The 20,525-nt window shown below is 49.2% G+C and overlaps 1 protein-coding gene across 3 annotated transcripts in view; it reads left to right on the top strand.

Annotated features, from left to right (window-relative positions):
• Nucleotides 1-14,124: 14,124 nt before the first annotated feature.
• The window catches only part of ELF4 (E74 like ETS transcription factor 4), a 38,159-nt gene continuing 31,758 nt past the window's right edge, over nt 14,125-20,525 (top strand). Inside the window, exons 1-2 of one of the 3 annotated variants that reach the window (XM_016152780.2) lie at nt 14,465-14,691; nt 15,164-15,344. The gene's annotated coding sequence lies outside the window, so the exon portion shown is untranslated. Of the gene's footprint in view, nt 14,404-14,464; nt 14,692-15,163; nt 15,345-20,525 lie in introns of those variants that run through there. The other 2 variants (XM_016152777.2, XM_016152778.2) reach the window with 2 other exon arrangements.

Below are 20,525 nucleotides of genomic sequence, written 5' to 3'. Positions count from 1 at the left end.
TACATGTGTACAGGTTTGGTGAAATATAATTTGATGCATGATATCTAAGTCTGTAGGTACAATACTCATCTAGTATCCTGTGAGATAGGACTCATTTATACAGTAATCATCACTGCTTACAAAGATGGTATTCTTTGAGTGCCTACTATGAGCCAGGTGGATGTTATAAGAGGAAGACAGAGAAAACATGGTTACTTCTCTAAAGGAACTCCTGGTGTCAGTGAGGAAGGCAGACACGTGAAAACATAATAATAATATAGTGAAATGTGTCCTCAGAAAGACACAAAGTACCACGGACACACCAAGAATGGAGATCACCCAGAGCATCCACACTTAAGTCTACCACTTCTGCTAGATCACTTCCTAAAGCATCACTTGGTCCATGTCCCTCCCACCGCACCTTACCTCACCTTGTTTACATACAACGACTCTGTTACCAACCACATCAAGTCCAAAGTCTTCCATAGCGCTCCTGATCTCATCCCACTCTGTCCTGTCTAGCCTCCTTTCCCATGACTTCATACGCACATGTACATGCACACATAAACATCTGGTTTATTGCCACCCTTAAGCTTTTGTTCATGTTCTTCGCATCTGGAACTCCATCCCGATACCCTTTTACCTATCCAAATCCTGCTCATCCTTCAAGGCCCAAATGAAATCCTACCTTGCTCTTAATGTCAAATTAATAAAATCCTCTTTAAGTCCAAGGTCTTTGAGTTTAGTTCCTGTTTTCTTCTATGCACTTTATTGTTTCAGGTCTTATATTCAGGTCCTTAATCCATTTTGAGTTAATTTCGGTGTATGGTGATAGACAACAGTCTAGTTTCATTCTTTTGCAGGTGGCTTTCCAGTTTTCCTAGTACCATTTATTGAAGAGGCTTTCTTTTCTCCACTGTATGTTTTTGGCTTTTTTGTTAAAAATTATTTGCCCATATAAATATGGGTTTATTGCTGGACTCTCAATTCTGTTCCACTGGTCTGTGTGTCTGTTTTGCTGCCAATACCATTTTGATTACTGTCACTTTGAAGTATAATTTGAAGTCGGGTAGAGTGATGCCTTCAGCCTCGTTCTTTTTTCTCAGGATGGCTTCGTAATTTGGAGTCTTTTGTGCTTCCATACAAATCTGATTATTTTATTGTTCGATTTCTTTAAAAAATGCCAAAGGGATTTTGATGGGGATTGCATTAAATCTGTATAACACTTTAGGTAATATGGTCATTTTATCTATGTTGATTCTTCCAATCCAAGAACACAGAATATCTTTTCAGTTTCTTTTAATAGGGTCTTGTTTTCATTATAAAGGTCCTTCGCATGTTTCATTAAATTTGTTGCTAAGTATTTTATTATTTTTCTTGCAATTACAAAAGGAATTATTTTTGTACCTCTTTTTCTGGCACTTCATTATTAGAGTACAGGAACGTTGATTTTGTATCGAGACTTTACTGTATTTGCTTATTGTTTCTAGTAGTGTTCATGTGGAGTCTTTAGGGTTTTCTATATAGAGAATCGCATCATCCACAAATAGTGACAGTTTGACTTCTTCATTTCCTATTTGGATGCCTTTTATATTTTTCTCTTGTCTTATTGTACTCATTAGGACCTCCAATGTTATATTGAATAACAGTGGTGATCATAGACAGCCTTGCCTTTTTCTTGATCTCTTTTATTGTGTTATCTTTACCAGGTTTTGGTATCAGGGTAATATTGGCCTCATAAAATGAGTTGGGAAGTATTGCCTCCTCTTCAATTTTTTGGAAGAGTTTGAGGAGAATAGGTATTAAATCTTCTTTGAACGTTTGGTAGAATTCACTGGTGAAGTCATCTGGTCCTGGACTTTTACTCTTCGGTAGATTTTTAATGATTGTTTCAGTTTCCACACTATTGATCAGTCTATTTAGATTTTCTAGTTCTTGATTCAGTCTAGGAAGATTGTATTTTTCTAAGTACTGGTCCATTTCTTCTAGGTTATTAAATTTGGTGTTATATACTTTTTCATAGTATTCTTGTATGATCTTTTGTATTTCTGTGATATCAGTCATAATTTCCCCTCTTTCATCCCTGATTTTGTTTATTTGTGTCCTTTCACTTTTTTCTTTAGTGAGTTTAGCCAGGGGTTTGTCAATTTTATTAACCTTCTCAAAGAACCAGCTCTTGGTTGCATTTATTTTTTCTATTATATTTTTCAATTTCATTTATTTCTGCTTTAATTATGATTATTTCTTTCCTTCTGCTGACTTTAGGCCTCGTTTGTTCTTCCTTTTCTAGTTTTTTAAGATGACGCATTAGGTTTTTATTTAGGCTCATTCTTATTTTTGGAGATAGGCCTGTAATGATATGAACTTTCCTCTTATGACCATTTTTGCCATGTCCCAAAAGTTTTGATATGTTGTACTTTCATTATCATTCATTTCTATGTATCTCTTGATCTCTCTTTTTATTTTTTCCCTGACCTAGTTATTCTTCAGTAGTATGTTGTTTAATCTCCATGTATTTATGGTTCTTCCTGATTTCTTTCTGCAGTTGATCTCTAGTTTCAAAGCATTATGATCAGAGAATATGGTTGGTATGATTTCAAACTTCTTGTATTTGTTGAGGCTATCTCTGTGTCCCAGTATGTGGTCGCTCTTGAGAATGTTCCATGTGCACTAGAGAAGAATGTATAAGAAGCTGTTTTGGGGTGGAAGGCTCTATAAATGCCAATTATGTCCAGTTGGTCTAATGTGTCATTTAAGGATGATATTTCACAGGGACTTATTTCCGCCTGTACTGATAATCAGTACCAGTTGATGTTTGGCCCTCGGTAGCCAGCCAGTGATTAGCTAGGCCATAGCACAGTGCAGAATAGGGCTAGTCACACCCTACAGAAGAGTTGAGGCTCTGCCCAAATATCAAGTATTTGGAACCCACCCACTTAATTTCAATCTCGCTTTTCTTTGCCGTTTTGCAAATGCTATCCAGTGTCACCTCAGCACTGCTTCATGATGGTATTAGCCTTTGCCTGGTCACCTATAAGGAATAGCAGAAAACGTCCTCATACTTTAGCTGGACAGATGGACCTGAGGGAAGGAAGTGTGTTTTGATTGGAAAGGGGTCAGTGTATGCCTCTTCTTGGAGGATGAAGTCAACACATGTAAATTTTTTGTTTTAATCAACAGGGCCTGTTTTGGAGACAAGAGACTTAAAGCAGAAAGGGATGGGGGTGGGGGCTGCTTCCTTGAAAGAAAATAAACAGATTCTCTAGAGACCCACTTATACAAATGAATTCTCTCCTCCCTTCCACCACTACTCCTTCCCTTTCCCACTCCTCTCAAGTTTGGCTACTGCAATATCCTCTGTGTCCTGCCCTGACACCACCTAAAGCGGGGCAACCTTGCTGCCCTAGAGATTGTTAGGATTCAATCTCAGTGCCTTGCTCTCTGGGCAGAGAGGAAGTCCTGCTAAGCCCAGAGGTGAAGCAGGACTACCTCTGGCCTCTTTCCCATCTTATCAGGGAATATCTGATGGGCACAGACATATATACACAAAACCACACACAAAGACGCAGCCCAAATGGGTGATGACGTTCTCCTGCCTGGCTGGTTCTACAGGTGGGTGTGACTGGGTCAAAGTATAGGGAGGGTCTAAGTATTTAGATACTAGACTGCCAAGCCTTCTTTGGAAAACAGGGATCATTTCAAAATGAGCATTTTGAGAAAGAGAAACTCAGCCCTTGACCTCTAGAAGCTGACCTGGCTGGGACTGTCAGCTAGGCCTCAGTGTTGCCACGAACTGGCTTGGCACTTACCACTAGGCCTGAGTGTTGTGTTGAAGGTAAACAAATTAAAAAAAAAAAACAGCATCATTGTACAAGGCCATTCTGACCATGGTGGATCAAGACAAAAGCAAGACTACTCCACAATCTTGTAAATACAGATAAAAACATGAACATTGCCCAAACCACAGAAATGACCAATACCCCTCTCCTCTCCTAGCTAATCTGAGCGACTGCTGCTTCCTTACCAGTTAGAGCATTAGCTTCACTCTAGTCTGCTCATCTAATGGATAAAATTTATTTAATAAGACCCAATCATCAAAATTACCCTGCTTCCTAACAGCATCCAATCCGGAGCAAAACCTCACTTCCTTAAACCCCGCCTCCCCCAAATCAACCAGGCCAGCCCAAATCCCATAAGTCCTTTCTAGCACCTTCTTCCTGAGACACCCCATGGTTCCCTAAGGTGTGCATTCCCCCTTGTTTCAGTGAGCAATAAACCAAACTCATTCAACCATAAGAGTGTCCCGGTGGTCTCCGGCTAGTGGGTGTTGACAATTTGGAGACAAAGAGCCAAAATATCTTCTGGAGGCCCACTACCAGGCAGGGATCCCTGTTAATTTTGCCTAGTCTGTACTTCCCTGAACATCTTACCTAGTCCCAGTAGAGCCTCCATGGTCTGTGTCTTAGTTGGGGAAACCTCAAGAGTCAAGTCTGGGACAGAGGTGCCTGGCCTCCCAGGCAGGTTCCCACCTACAGTGTCTTGGCATTTGCATGGCAACACGGATTTTTCTAGAGGAGCACCTAACATGGGTGTTGAATTATGAATATATACATACATTAATAAATTTGTCGGTCAGCTAGCAAACATTTACTGCACAGCTACTGCATGCCATGGTACGACAGGCCCTGGAGATAAGAAGATGAGTAATATATAGTCCCTGCACTCAGTGGCTTTATAACCTAGTGGCAAACACAGATGGATCAACAGGTACTATCAATGCAACATAAGTATTGGGAGTATGATGCATGAATTCAGATCGGAACTTCTTTACTCCTCAAATTGCTTCATGGTTCTGCTTCTATCTAGGCTTTTCTTTCACCAACAAAATCATGATTCTTCCTCCAGTCTATGGTATATTCTCTGTCATCTCTAGGGACAGAACATGAATATGTTTACTACGCTTAAATGAGTATGTGTAATACGCTTATAACAGAGGATGGAGCCGACATTCAAAGAGATTACACCTCTTTCTCTTCACTTTTCCTTAGCTCCTTCACTTTCCCTGCTTCCTCAGAGATCTCTGCATGTTCCCACCCTTTGTTTTCCTTCTCCCTGTGTTTCTTCCTCAGGTCCCAGTAAGTGCTCCCTGCCTGTGTGTTTTCTTCCCAAAGTAGTGGAGCATAATGGAAAGAGCACTCTTCTGGATTTTGAGTCTCAGCTCTACCATTCACTCATGGAGGACCTGAACAGCCACTTTCCTAAGTCCCAGCGGCCTCATCTGGGAAATGAGGGGAACAGACTAGATCATTCCTCCACCTGCTGCTCTAACCTCCTGTGTATGGCAAAGTCTCTCATGTGCTTGCACAGGACTTTCTTTGTCTTTCCATGGATTCAGTCACTTTCCATCTCTTAGGTCAAGAGCAGGTGCTAACGAAACCTAAAGTAAAGTCCTTGGCAAACATCTCCCTACCTTGCCTATGATGTCTCTTTGGCTCAACTAGATTTATGGGTTTGGTTTTGTGTTCATTTGTAGCTTATGATTCTTTGGTCTAGCAAGTTACATTTAGACCTAAGACCCCTAGAAATTGCACCTTGCCTTATTTGCTCTCCATTGAGAGTTCGACGGCCTCAAAACTGGTTGCATGAAAGGTGGCATCCCTCAAACCCTAAAAAGGGTTGGCTTCAAGCCCAGAATTTCTCTAGGAAGGCTTTATGATTAGATTATTCTATGCCATGTTCAGGCACATACATTCCTATCCAATTATTTAATGAGTCCAATCCCTCCCTGACACACACTGCAGAGCTGTTGGGTGGACAGCCACCATCACCCAGGGTAGCTCTCAACTTGATGCCAAGAACTCAGAATCATCCCCCACCTCATGCCATAAAATCCCCAAGACCAGCCTGTTCACCCCCTTTGCTCTTAGTCCATGGCCATTTCCACATTGGCCATGGTCTTGACATAGCCCTGCCCAAAAGTGCAGTGACAAGTGAGCTAGGAAGCTTGCAAGCTGCATCAGCACCTGGCTTCTGCCATAGAGACAAAAGGAAAATGCATAGAGGGAAAGAAAAAAATCCAGTACCATGATTTGCTGGGTGGGAAAAGACATCTAGAGATCATTGACTCCTCTGGAGGGAATGAGGAGCTTTAGGTGTTTCAGAGATCAACAGAGCTCCTCCAACTTGAAGCCTTCCCTGGCTCTAGCCAGAGGCCCTTAGCCACCTTGTTGAGACTAATATCCCATGCAACCAGTGTAGGATTCTGGTCTCCCACTCCAGCGGGAGTCCTCAAACTAGTGGCATGGTGGGGAGAGGTGCGTGAAAACAGAGAATCCTTGGCTTCAGAATTATCCCCACCTCAACCTGGACCGGGCCAATACCAAGTTCTAAGAGGAAGGGCCACAGTGACCTCTCAGGCAATCAGCTTAACTTAATACAAAGGTCGAGGGAAGCTGAAGGCTCAGATATTCCCCACTTGTCCCCATGGTGGCACAAGACCATGTGCTGGGCTGTTCCTTGGAACATGAGGTACCAAAGAAGAAACCTCAGCCTCCAAGTGACCTCTGCAGCCAGTTCTGAAGTCCTGAGGCCAGAAAGAAGTCTCCAGACGCCCTCCTCTCAGCAGGTGCTCTTTGTGCGTGGTAGATAATTGCAAAAGGATACCCGGGTACCTTTACCTTGATTTGGGGATATGCAGTTCCCTCTCCAGCATTCCTTGTGTGCCCCAAAACAGTGCAGAGAGGCCTGGCTGGGACAGAAACTCCAAGGTCTCCATGAGGACTCTGGTCCTACACTTTACGTCCCAGCTGCCACACTGAGTGTTTCCCCAGGACCCCGGGAGCCGCCCTTGCTTGCACGGCACGATCGGAGGAAAGAAGAGGGGTGAGAGCGGGAAAGAAGGGATTGAGGGGAAGTTTCAAGGTGTGTGTCAGAGACGGGGGAGGATTCTCTTTGAGTCAGTGGATTGGGTTCAGTGTGACTTCACGATTTGCCCAGAAGAGGCTCCCGGGGCAGAAGGCTGCTGGGAGCGCAGCTGCAAGAGTGCAAGGTCGGAGCCGCCGGCTGCCTGCTCTGGGCGGGCGCGGAACAGGCTTGGGGCTGACCAGGCCGCCTGGGGCTGGGGCAGCGAAGGGAGGCCACACGCGAGCTGGGAAGTCTCCGGGCAGGAAAGCTGACCTCTTCCTTCTCCTCTCTCCCGGACTCCTCCTGGAGCCCTGGGCCCCAGACTCCGCGTAGCGCGCGTCCCGCCTGCAGGTGGCGCTGCGGAGGCGCCCTGGGCCCATGCCCTTGGGGTCGGGGTTGAAGCTCAGCCCTCGGGGATCTGGGATCCCTCTTTGGAAGGCGCAAGCCAAGAAAGGAGGTGGCCAGGGAGATGCGAGAGGGGCCGATAGAACCCCCATCGCCAGTGGGCCTAGGGCTCCCCCCACGTGGTGGTAGATTCGAAGAGCGGACCTGCAGCGCTAGCGCACAGGGGTGGGGCTGGCTCAGGCACAGGCACGCTTCCAATAGTCCCTCAAGACACCTCTTGGACCCTGCCAGGCTCTGGGCTGCTCACCTTCAGGAAAAGGACTGCGGTCTTGACCCGGGGGCTCTTGACCCAGGGGCAGTAGAATGGAAACTCTGTGCAGCCACTGTCTAGCCGGGCCCCCTTGGGACCTAGAATGCATCTCCTGCACAGGGATAGACTGTGGCAGGAGCTGGGGAAGCATCTGGAAACAGGGCTCGTCCTAAATGAGGGGTAGGGACTCAGCATTGGGCGATGATGGTTAGGGATCCCTGAGCTTGTAAATCAGGTCGTCAGCACCCATAAAGAAAAAAATCTAAGAGGCTCATCTGGGGCTCAAAACCTGCAACCTTGGTTAGCCTGGGTAGATAGAACCTTGTGTCCTACCTCCTTGCAGGCCCTGAGCTCTATAAGTCATGATGCTACTGGCCTTCTTGTGTTGGTTCATGGCTATGTGTTGGCTGTTTAGTTAACATAATGAGAGTATCGGGGCACAAAAATAACCTGTGGCCAGACACCTTTAAGCTGAAAAAAAAAAGTTGTTGGGGATCCAGTCTCATCCTTTTCAGAGGCTTCAGTGGCTATTCCTATGAAACAACTTTACATACTACAGAGTGTGTCTTCCTTCTCTGTGCCAAGATATAAAAGCTATGTCCTGTACTAGTGTTCTGGGTGCCTCTTCTCTCCTGTCAGTCAGTCTAGCTTCCTTGCTTTCAGGATATCCAGAGCCATCTGAGAAAGTTCTCTAAGGATTTTCCATAAAGAAGAGGAAAGGTGGGGGGGGGATAACCCCAAAGATCCTAAATGTTCCCAAGTTTCAGTGTGTTCCAGGAGAAATACCGTCTGTCTCCTGCCCAGACCTCAGAGCCTGGGCCTCCTTCCTACAGGGTGGTGCCTAGCTATTCCTGGAAACCCCCTCCTTTCTATTAACACCCTCACCAAGGTGTCTCCTCCCAGAGCAGGACCTAGGAAAAGGATCATATTGTCAAAACTTGATGTCCCCTGTCCTGTCTCTGTCCCCAACCTGACTTGCCAAAGTCCTTCTCTTGATGCCCTTAGGCTGGCTTCTTCTCCTCCAGCCAGAGCTGTGCCTTCTCTCTCCAGTCTAGCTCTACGCCCCACTAGATGACTAGAAGAGGATCAGATATGCTAATTTGTGCTAATGTGACAACAGGAGTTAATGGGGTCCCATGTAACCATGGGCCAACTTCTAGCCTGGCCTCACAGCCTCAGCCCCAAGTCAGGCTGCAGGAATGGGAATTTCAGGCTGATTAATCTGCATAGCCTGCTGCAAGGGCGGGGGAGTAGGAGGAACTGAAGGCCTGGAAGATCCCAGGGTGCTGGCGCCTTGGTTTCAGTTTCATCCTTGGCTGACGCTTTCCTCCAACTAGTGGAATTGCTTTGGTTTCCCTCCAGCCCCTCTCCCTTCCCCAGCTGCTCCCCTTTTGGACCACTAGCTTTCCTCAGCCAGCCCTTCATTTTGTGAGGGGAGAGATGGGAAGATAATTTGGCAGCAATGAGGAAAAATGTACACGTAGACACCCTCAGACACACAGGCTCATATGCCATACTGCCTTGCATACACGCGCACACACACACACACACACACACACACAGCCACAGTTACACCCTCATATCTGAGAGACCCACATGGACACACATAGAGGCAGGCAAGGCCCTACGGAGACCCATCCCACACACAGACCCACACATAAGCTCACGTACTCTCACACACAAACCAGCAGCAGCCGCCAAGTTGGATGGCTTCCTCAGAAGAGGGCTGGAAAGTTTGTTTGCTGCCAGCAAAGGGGCCTAGACATTCTGTAAAATAACTCATAGTGCACCTTTATACACACTAAATGTTGTATTTTTCTGGATTAAACAACAACCCTTGACCCGTGCCATGGGGGCAGGTCAGGGAAACTGAGGAGTGGCTGCATTCCCATTGGGTCTCTGTTTCAGGCTTGTCTTTTCTTCCCTGTGGGATGGGGCATTCCTGAAAGAGCAGAATCATCTATCTCCTGATACAAACCTCAGCCCAGAGCCACCCCTTGGCAGGATGTCAAGTGGATGAAATTGGAAACTTAATGAGTCCCCCTTACAGATTCTCCCCACTACCCCCACCTCACCCCCAGTCCTGGAGATCTGAAGTCAGGCCTGGTGTCCCCAATGTGATATCTCAGTCTGAGTCCTTCCTGATCTCTCATTCCATTCAAACACCCCTTCCCAACTTTCCTGGGTCTGTCCTTCCTGCCACCACCGCACACAACTCCAGGGGGTGCTATTCATCTTGTACAATACATAGCACCCCATGCAATGTCACTGGAGCCCCTTCCACTCACCTGAGCCTCCTCTCTATATGAGGAGTGAACATCTAGCTTGATAGTTGCTTGTGTCTCTGTCCCCTAACCCAAGGGCCCCCAACCTCTGGCCCACAGACCAGTACTGGTCCATGGCCTGTTAGGAACTGGACACACCAGGAAATGAACAGCAGGAGAGTGAGAGAAGCTTCATCTGTATTTGTAGCTGCTCCTCAGCGCTAGCATCACCGCCTCGGCTCCACCTCTGATCATCAGGCATTAGATTCTCATAGGAGCACTGGTCCCTGGTGCCAAAAAAGTTGGGGACCAGTTCCCTAGCCCACCCAAGGGCTCACAGAAGGTGTCCATGTGTTGGCATTTATTTACCGCCACCCCACCTCACCCCAATCCCAATCCCTGCCCCCTAGCAGCAGTCTCTTGGGTCAAAGCTTCCCTAGGCCTACTCGTTTGTCCTGTGGGCCATGAGGGGAGGCACCTTTGGAGTGTCATTTGACCTCTCCACAAGTCAGTGAGGCACAGTAAGGCACAGTAATGCTGACCACCACATAAGATGGGTATTGGGTCAGCAGATGTCAGGGGTTGAAGGGTTAACTCTGTCTCCGTTGGAGAGTGGCCCCAAAACTCTGGATGCTGCACTGCCTGTCATAGGTGCCCTAGAGCAGGAGCCTGCCATCCACCCTCATCTCTGAGACTTTTCCAGCCTGAGCTTTGGCTTCCAGACAGAGGCTAGGGACCAGCGGGATTAAAGACTCCAGGGGGCTTGCCCTCAATTGTTGAACTCAGCCTGAAACCACTTCTGCCTTATTTTTTTGCAAATGAACCACAGGATTTGGTCCCTACCCCTACCCCACCCCCCAAATCTTCCACCATTCAAGAGAGCATTGAACCTATCCTCCCTTCCAAAACTAGGCCTGCACATGGCACCTCCTACATCCTACCTTGTCAGGGCTGTCATCTCCCTCCAGACAGGACGTGAGCTGCTGTCCAGCCTTCCAAGAAGTGAAAGCCAGTGGTCCTCTTAAGTTTTGTAGGTGCTCTCATGGTTCCAGGTCCTGTCCCAGCAAAGGCCTGGAGGGGAAAGGTGTAACTCTCCATTTAAATGAGAGCAGGGTGTGACGGGGGTGGGGACCAAGTGGTTTCCCAAGAGCTCAACTAAGGGAGGAAGGAAGGAAGGTGACCCCGCAGACGAAAGTCATGGTCTGGGAAGTTGCTCCTAGGTTCACCTGAATACCTGTGTTTTGCTTAGGCACACCCCTACCCCCACCCCCATTACCCCTCAATGTGGGCCAGGACAACAGACTGTCACCTGGGGAGGTAGCTATCCTAAAGAATTCTTCTAATTTGTAGCTACTCAACAATCTTTTTCCAACAAACACTCCTTATAATGCCCAGCCACAACCTAGGACTTAGAGCTTTCTGTCTGTCATTGGATCTAGCTAGGGTCTCATCATGTAAACTTAATAGAGGTAAACCTGGAGTTATTGAACATATTAACAGAGGCATGATTTCTGGCTAGACAGAAATTTATAGGGGGCCTCTTAGCTTTACAGGTGGGAGGGTTCCTTTTAAATTATAATTTCTCTCCTGGCTTTTGAATATGCTTCTCATTCTGAAAGTCTGGTTTATATTGTTTATGGTGGAAAGTAAGGGCCATGGCCACAGAAACCGTGGCACTGTGGTATTTCATTCTGGCCACAGGCTTGAATAGAATTTTTTGAGGCTAAGGGGTTAAGGGAGGAGGGAAACAACCAGCCACTTTGTCTCCAAAGAACTTGGGGTGATCTACAGAAGAACATAGGCTGTCAGGTACTGCTTAAAAGAGGGCTGAAAAAGTTGCCAAGGTGATAAGGCAAGTTAAGTGCAGAAGTGAGGAGGTGGTCCTACAGAGGCTATGGGCAGTCAGGAGGCCCCTTTTCTCCTGGAGGACCCAGGTTCTGAGGCCTGAAAGGACCGAGTGGAGGTTGGAGAGTTGGGGGAAAACAGGACTGGAAAGGGAGAAACTGAGACTACACACTGGATGGCATGGCCTGGGCATCCACAGGGAACTCGAGAAGGGGAATTCCTGCCAAGTCAGGGAATGAGCCATTGGCAGAGACAACATGACTGTTGTCAGGAATGGTGATCTCAGCCGGCTGGCCCCACCTGGCTAGGGTTCACCCAGTGGGTAAGTGGAAGAGCAGGGAGCCAAGTAGGGAAGGCCTGGCAGGCTGGGGAGCACCAAAATCATAGAGAAGGGCAGCCTAGCTGACCTGGAGCCATGGAGTCAGGAAGGTCATTCTCGAGGCAAGGTTGGCACAAGATTTTCATCAAGGGGGTGGGGTTTACTTTGGATGTAATTCCCAAATCATGGGGCTGTAGTTAGTTCCAAGTGGCCTGGGATAGTGAGAATTTATGGGATTCTCACAAGCTGTGGGCTCCAGGTCACTGCCAGGCATTGGGGCCAGTCACTATGAGCTGGTCAGTATAGTGCTGTCCTCTTTCCCTGCCCTTCCCAAGAGGAAGACTTCTGCTCTGGCTTTTCCATGCCTTAAGGATTCATCCTTGGTTTAAACCACAATCACAGGATGGATCCACCATTAGTCCTCTGTAGCTTCTGGCCTGACCCTGTCAGACTTCCCCCCATCCCAAGCTGGGTAGAGAAAAGTGAAATGAGGACAAAGATGATGCTGAGGTCAGGTAAGCTAACAGTTATTAAGGAGTTACTAGGCACCAGGCACTGCCATAGACATAGGTTACCTCATTCGGTCCTCACCGCAGCCTTATCTGGTAGGTTCTTAATATTGCCAATTTAAAAATAAGGAAAGTGAGGCTTAAAGAGTTTAAAGTGACTTGCCCAAAGACAAACAGCTGGAATAAGAATCCATATCTGTCTGTTGTTAGAGACGACTGAATTCTTAGCAAAATGGGAAAGAGTGAGTGAGTGAGTGTGTGTGTGTGTGTGTGTGTGTGTTCATTAGTGAGTTTCAAGATCAAGGCCAGCAGAGAATTCTGTCCACAGGATATGGAATCCCCTGGAGAAAGCATGCCCACCTAGGAAAAAAGTGGAAATTTTCTCTTGGTGCTTATTTCAGGGACTTGGCTATAGATAGCCAAGAGGTCAAGGGCCAGTGCCGCAGTGCAGCCCCTAGGTCCTTTCCTGAAGCTGCCTTCACCACCATCACTCACCACCACTCCTGTCCCCCAGTCTTGTGCCAGGAACTATCCTTTCCTAATGCTGGGGAAGCAATCTGAAACTGATGGCCGGAGCAGGTCCTTGAGCTTCAGATCCTTTAGCCATCCCCGCCCCTCAGAGGTACTTCCTTCCTTGGGTCCCCTTCAGTTTTGCTTTCTGCCGAGGAGATGCTTGGGCTGAGGCCTGGTTGGTACCTTCCTCCAGACCATGTAGATCTATAAGGAGTGACAATTCCCAGTGCCTTCCTCCTAGTCTCCTAGCTATGGGACCAGACGGGAGGACTGGTGTGGAGGTTGAGGCAGATCAGAGAAAAGAGCAAGGAGGAGAGAGAAGGGAAGGCTGGGGTTCAAGTGGGTGCCTCAAGCAGAGCAACCTGGCTTTGAACAGAATAGGACATGGCCTTTCTCCCAGCACCTCAATTCCCGCTGCCTTTGCACCTGCTGCGCAAGCCCTTCTCTCCCCAGCCCTTAACCCATTCATATCCTTCTGGCCTCCCCAACCAGGATCCCTAGGTCAGCCCAAGTTCGGGATGCATTTGGCCCAGTGATTCTGCAGTGTTTGGCATTTGTTCTCAGGCTATATCCTCTGTTCACCTTCTGGCCACACCCACCCGCGCAGCCCGCCCTTGGTTCAGGTAAGCACACAGCAGACGCTCAAAAATCTGGAGTGCAGGGCTCCAGCTACAGGCTTTGAATGAGTGGAGTGTGAAGGCCAATAGGGCTGGATGAACCATCCAAAATCCCCCGGGAATGGAATTCTTTCAGAGGCACTGTGTGGGGGCTTCCCGCCAGGAAGAGCCCCACAGGGAGCTGAGAAGCCCCGGGACTCGCCGCGTGGGAGCCGAGTTGTGGAGGGCGCGGGCCAGGGCGGGGCGCGCGCCGTGGGCTCTGAGGAAGCCCTGCCTTCGCTGTCGCCGGGGGGCGAACAAGCCGTGAGGGGAAGGAGAGGCCGCGCGGGCCCCTGGCACAGCTCCCCTGCCGTGCTGGCGACTGCGGCGGGCGGGGAGTGGAGGGGCGCTGTTTCCACCAAGACGTCTCCTCCCTCCTTCACTCCCTCCCCCACTCCGCGCGCCCGCGGTCCCTCCCGTCGGTCCCTCCCTCCAGCTCTTCCCTCCCTCCCGCCCAGCCTCCTTCACTCCCGCCCCAGCTGCCGCCTGCGGGGACGTGTGTGGCTCTGTACAATTTCCCCTTTTGCTGGGTTGTCTCACAGGTCTCTGCTGGCTTGCGCCCCCTCCTCGGGCATCCCCGCCGCCCAGGCCGCCGGCCTGGACCCCACCCTGCGTCCACCCTGCCCCCCGGAGTCATTTTCTCTGAGGCGCCGCCGTTCACCTGGTATTTGCATCTCTCCTTCCAACTTGCCATTGGTGGCGCGACGTGTGGGAGAGCCCTGTGCCTCGCCCGCCCCGACCGGCCGGCCCCCGCGCTGAGGTGAGTCACGGGCACAGGGACGCGGGGGCAGGCGGGCAGGGAGCAGAGGAGGGAGGGAAAGGGGGAGGGGGACGCTGGCCCTAGCGGCCGCGGCGACCGACTGGGCGCCGCGCTCAACTTCCACTTCTCCTTTCGTTGACGCGGAGGTCCCGGCGCCGCTTGCCCGGCCCGGCTTCCAAGAGGAGAAGGCGGGCTGGCGGGGCTAGAGCCCCGCGTCTCAGCCCCCGGAACGGGGAGGGGAGCACGGCGAACGACCCCGGCCCGTCAACTGAGCCCACTTCACCTCAGGTACTTCGATGGCACGGATTTTTCGAGCCTTCAGGGACCTCAAAAAGTTTTCCCGAGGGCGGGATATGGGGCGCCGCGGTCCCGGAGTGTAGATGTTGAGGACCTAGGGAATGAGGGGAGAGCCTCTCCCTTTGCTTCGCCCCACCGCGTGTGCGTTAGGGAATCCCGGCTCCTGATCCCGGGTTAGAAGAGGGAATGATTTTCCGAGTCCGGGCCAGTTTTCCCGCGCCCTAGGCAACCCGGCCCGGGTTCCGTGACAAGGCCTAGCGCAACAGCGGGTCTCCCCAAACCCTGGGTTCGCGAGGGCAGGAGGTTGGGCCAGACTGTGGCGGGGCTGTTAGATCCGGCGGCCCGTAGGGCTTCTGGGGCCAGGCGACTTAAGGTAAAATACACGCGCGCGTGCGCGCGCGCACACACACACACACACACACACACACACACACACACTTGAATAATTGTATCGCCAAAATAGAGACCCCTTGGCTGAGGGCCGGAGTTTGCGTGTGAGATAGCCGCCAGCCTTCCCTCCCGCGTTCCCGCTCTCCCGGGTTCTTCCGCCTCTCTCTTCCCTCCTTGGCTGCCAGCAACGAGAGTCCGCAGCCACGCAGCACGCGATCCCTTCCGACAGCGCCGTACTTCGGAAGACTGCTGAGGTAGTAGTGATTTTATGAATTCCTGGTCCCTCCGCCACACCCTAACTCTGCCGCCCTTTCCTCACGACTGTGTGAGGGGACATGGCCTTTCTGACTTCCTGAACTCTTGGAGCCTGGCTTAGCCGTGTTCTCCCTAGCTGCTCCCACCACCACCACAACCCAGATGTGGGATTTGATGGTTGTTTGATTACTGCCCCTCATCCCTCTGCCCGAGATTTAAGGCCTGTCTGGTCTTGCAGCTTCTTCTGGTTAATGTTTGACAGTTCATTGTACCTAATCATTTTAATTAGCTCTTAAAGTGGGAAGGAACAGTTAACCTTGGACTTCTCGATTTTTGCCTGGTGGGGCCTCAAATGGGAGGAGTGCTGTGGAGGTGGGGAGGTAGGAGCGGAAGTGAGGTCACCAACCCAGGGCCTAAGCCACCACTGCTGGGCCCCAACAGCTGGTGGGAACGCCCATCGGGGACTCAGCCCCTGTGAGCTGACCCCTGGCCTGAGTATCAGGTGGGGGTTTGTGAGTGAACAGATCTAGCTCTCCCTTTTAGCACTCAAAATGCCCAGGGAACAAGTATGCCTGGCAAGAATGCAAATCCCTCCCCACAGTTAGTTACACAAAGTTTGACCTGTTGTAAAGTGCTTTCTACCATTAATTCAGTGGACCCAGAGCAGAAGAAACTTAGCAAGGAGCTATTTTGAATTGAGTGAAGGACTGAGCTATCCTGGAGGACTTCCTATCCCCAAAAGTGTAGGGAAAATGCTGCCTTGCATGTGGTTGTCTATAAGCCTTGGTTCAAAGGCTGGGATGTCTTGTGGGGGATAGGGAGAAAGGGGAGCAGGCTCCACGTTGCCATTCTCACCCAGCCTCCATCGTGAACTGAAGGAGTGGCTTGTTTGCAGCCATGTCTGGCATCCCTCCCACTGCTGCACCGTTTGCTGGGTGGTTGCTCAGGAACTGGTGCCCACCCCTGGACAAGCTGGGGGTTTGAAACTCACCCTCTACTTGCCTAGAGCTAAGGTAGCAAGGTTGCTTCTCTCTTATATTGGTAGTTAAAAATTAGGGTGCAGTGACCTGTTGTTCATGAGCCTGATTGATAGGATGTGCAAAATGTCCCAAACCTGCAAAAATCAGGACTTTTGTCTCCTAGAGGCCCAGCCAGATGAAGGCTGAGAGGGACTGCTTTACTAGAGACTGCTTTACTAGGCCCTGCTCATAAGCGTTGCCTTGGTCCTCGCCAATCCTAGCCTCTAACTTTCTCATTTTCCCTCTAATCCTTAGAGCCAGACTGTCTGGGTCTAGATCCAACTTTCATATTTACTAGTCCAGTGATCCCAATCCATTGCATACCTCTTTTTCCTCATCCATCTAATGGGACCCACTTCATAATGTTATGCAGAAGGTTGAATACATTAATACACATAAACTGCTTATCAGAACAGTTTGCGGCACACAGTAAGTGTGGGCTAGCATGATGATATTGCCTAATGCAGTGCCTAAAGTTCAGATTCAACTCAGCAAGCATTTTCTGAGAGCCAATCTCAGGACCAGTCACCAGTGGTAGTGAGGAAAATATGTCGGTGAAAGAGACACCTCCTGCCTTTAGGGATTGTGTATGTAATTGGTGTGGGCTGGAGATATGGTGGGGTGTGTGAGAGGGGCTTGGGAGAGTGGCTAGGTCGTCTATAAAAATAACCATGAGTCAAACCTAAGCTCCAATCCTTGAGCCATTGCAGGGAGCTAGGTACCCTACATTTGGAGGCTTCTCCTTGCCTGAGGTCCCTGGCTGGGTTCTGGGCTAGATGCCACTCTACCAGTCCCCCACCCCTTGCTGTCAGAGGCCTGTCCTGGGATTTGGGTGAACTACAGGGAAAAGAAGATCTGGTTCCTGCATGGGCCGCAGGTGGCAAGCATTCAGTGGTACCATTTATTGGTTCCAGGGCAGGCTGGCATTATTTAGGGCCATCCCCAAACACCCGTGAAGCCCCAGGAGTGGCAGGACCCATGCCTGTCATACTCCCCATCCCCACACCTCCTGGAGGTTCCTGCTGAGCTGGGAAGGGCCTTGGGCAGACTCCTATCCTCAGGCTTGGGTCTGACCCCAACCTGAGTTTGGTTATTTCTGGGATTTCTAAGCTGCAAAGAGGTTTCTGGATTCACTGCCAATTTATTCTCTTTGTGCTTTACAAACTGAAAACTAGTTCTGCAGGGGAGAAAATAAACTCATTTGAGGTACCCAGAATCCCGTGGGCGCATTCCTAGGGGTCAGAGGCTTTTCTCATCAACACAAACCTGTCTGCAAATCTTGGGCTGCTGAGCCTTGCGTGGCCTGTAATGGTGGCCCTGCCACTAATTCCCTGTAGCCCTGGCCCTAGCTTCGGTTGCCTAGAAACTGCTGATTGGAAAGCTTATGAAGGTTCTGGGTTCATAAAGGCTACTGAGTTTTGATTCAACAGACATTTATTAACACCTACTGTGTGCTCAACCTGTGCTTGGTGCCATAGGGGAGGTGTGTGAAGGAGGCGGTAGGGGAGAGATGACTAAGACATGGAAATAATCAGAGGCAGGACAAGCAGTCAGGTCAGTGGCTGGTTAGGTGCTAATTGTGCTCCTTGGAGTAGGGGCCAGAGGTGGTCAGGGCTCTGAGGTCAGCAGTAGCTGGAGGAGGGAGGCAAATCTTTATGAGGGAGGCAGCTCGAGCTAGTCCTTGAAGGGAGATAGGGCGGTGCGGGGGAGATTTGGCTAGGCAGAAAGGGGAGAAAAGATGCCTTTCTCTTCCATGGCTAAAGACTGACCTTAGAAGCTTGAATATTTGGCGAATGCATGTCACATAAAAGACCAGGTTAGCAAGTGTGAGTGTAAACCTCAGTCTCCACTCTAGGAGATATAAGGCAGCTAGCCCAGACTAGGAGCCCAACCCGTATTGTTAAGATACAAAGGGTGGCCAGGCTTCTCTGCCTCCCAAGCTGAGGGGATTTCATTTTGAACCACTGCCCGCCCCACACACACAGAGGCCCTGGTGAGAACAGAGAGGAAAAGAAAGATGGTAGCGGCGGGGTGGGGGAGGCACCAAAGGGGCAGAAAAACTGACACGACACAGGTGTTCATAGCAGGCATAGGCTGGTTGGGTACCCCCTTCCCCAGGCTTCTGAGAGTTCCCTGGAAGCCCAGAGGTTCAGGTGGAGGACAGAGATTTTCATTTTCTCATCCATCTGAGAACCAAAGGATCTAGAGAGTCCTATATGTCTCTACCCAGACGACCTGGCAAGGGCAAAAACTGGCCATATATTTATTCTGCTGCTTTTGTGTCTCCCATAAGTAAGCATAGAAGTTGACGGGCCCTTGTTGAGTTTAATTGGATATACACACCTGGATACACACAAAACCCCCATGCATCACTTTTCCTCTTTCACTGCCCCCTTGTCTTGCCCCTGCCCCGGTACATTGCAACACCGCAGGAATACGCCAGAGTGCCCTGACTTCTTGGCTGGGAAATTGTGTCCCAAGGTAAGTTTCTTTGCACAGAGACCCCAGCCTGCTCCTAGGGTAAGGAGGAGGTACAGGCAGCAAGAAAGGATGTTTCATACAGAAGGGTCTGCGAGAGAAAGTGCCAGAACATTTCTCAGACCAATAAGCAAGAGGCTACACAGCTTGCCCAGGATGAACAAGCTGTGTCTTAAGTTTCTACCTTTGTGATGGATCATTTTCTCATTCTGGTGCTGGCACTTCCCTCAGTCCCTGTCCTTCCTGAAGCTACCTTCCCTCTTCTAGTCTAACTCAATATGGTTCCCAAGAAGTCTGTTGTCTAGAAGCAGGAAAGATCATAGGCTTTCTGCATTCATGTTCCAGAGCTACTACTTACTGGCTTTATGACTATGGGCTTGTCACTTAACCACCTTGGGTCTCAGTGCCCACCTCACAGCATTAGAATGAGGGTTAAAGAAGATAATGCATGTAAAGAATTTAGCATAGTACCTGGCACATAGTAACCATCCAATGAGTGCTAGCTGTTATTATTCCTGTGGCTATATTATTATTATTGTTGCTGTCATTTCCCATCACACACCTTTGACTTTGCCAGGCTCCAGGGATCAACTGCTTCTCTGGCAGTTTTTGTAGGGCATACCATACCCATTCCTAAAATCGAGAAAAAGATTTTCCAGAACTTTCTGCTAACTTTTTGTTAACACTTCCATTACACAAGAAAAGGAGGGGATGTGGAAGAAGAAGGAGAAGGAGGAGGAGGAGGAGGAGGAGGAGGAGGAGGAGGAGGAGGAGGAGAAGGAGAAGGAGAAGAAGAAGTTTGTGTGTGTGTGTGTGTGTGTGTGTGTGAGAGAGAGAGAGAGAGAGAGAGAGATAGTCTTTCCGAGTAGCAGGCAGTGCCGTAGTGAAGAGTGAAACTCAAGTCTTTTCTATTTTTATTAAAATTGCCATCTTTATTTCTTCATTACTTTCATCTTGAGTATTATTACAACTTAGTTCCTTTGAGAGCAGGTCTCACTTTCCACCCCAGGCGAGTATTTAGCAATCATGTTTGTTGTTCTTACACTACTGAATGTAGACTTCTGGGAGCCAACTGGCCAACATTGCTCACTTTCTCCCTCCTTTCGTTAGAAAAGATGATGGGTCCATTCCAGGCCAGTGCTTATAGAGGTCTGGGGTTGGGACTGGGGCAATGCCTTTGCCCAGAAGAGTTCCTAGGAGGGCTGGGGACAGTCCCATTCTAAAGGACTCCCAGAAGATAACTTAGAGGTTTCATCTGCTATCAAATAGGTCGTGTTTACTTGAGGAGCCTGTGGCCATCCACAAGGCCTAGGATAAACTGGATCACCCTTGGACCATACCTGAGCTACTTTGCTCAATCCTTTGGTCCCCATCTCTTAAGTTAAAACTGCTAGGCCTCAGGAAATGGGAGAGTAGGCAATTAGTCTTAACCTCCTGAAATTCCTAATGACCTGATAACAAGGAGATACTTAAACATACATTTAAGAAATAATGTGTCTTTTTTTCCCATAATGCCTTCAGAGGCTAAGAGAGGCTAGTTCAGCTTTGCTGATTCTCTGAAAATCCATGCACAGAAAACACCTTTCTCATTAGATGACTACGGTCTTGATGCCATGCTAATCTCTCTCTCTCTCTCTCTCTCTCTCTCTCTCTCTCTCTCTCTCTCACACACACACACACACA

This window comes from Rousettus aegyptiacus, unplaced genomic scaffold (genome assembly GCF_014176215.1).
Source record: "Rousettus aegyptiacus isolate mRouAeg1 unplaced genomic scaffold, mRouAeg1.p scaffold_m13_p_9, whole genome shotgun sequence".
Taxonomy (NCBI): Eukaryota; Metazoa; Chordata; class Mammalia; order Chiroptera; family Pteropodidae; genus Rousettus; species Rousettus aegyptiacus.
The sequence above is the reverse complement of the archived record's forward strand: the minus strand, read 5'-3'. Positions and strand labels throughout refer to the sequence as shown.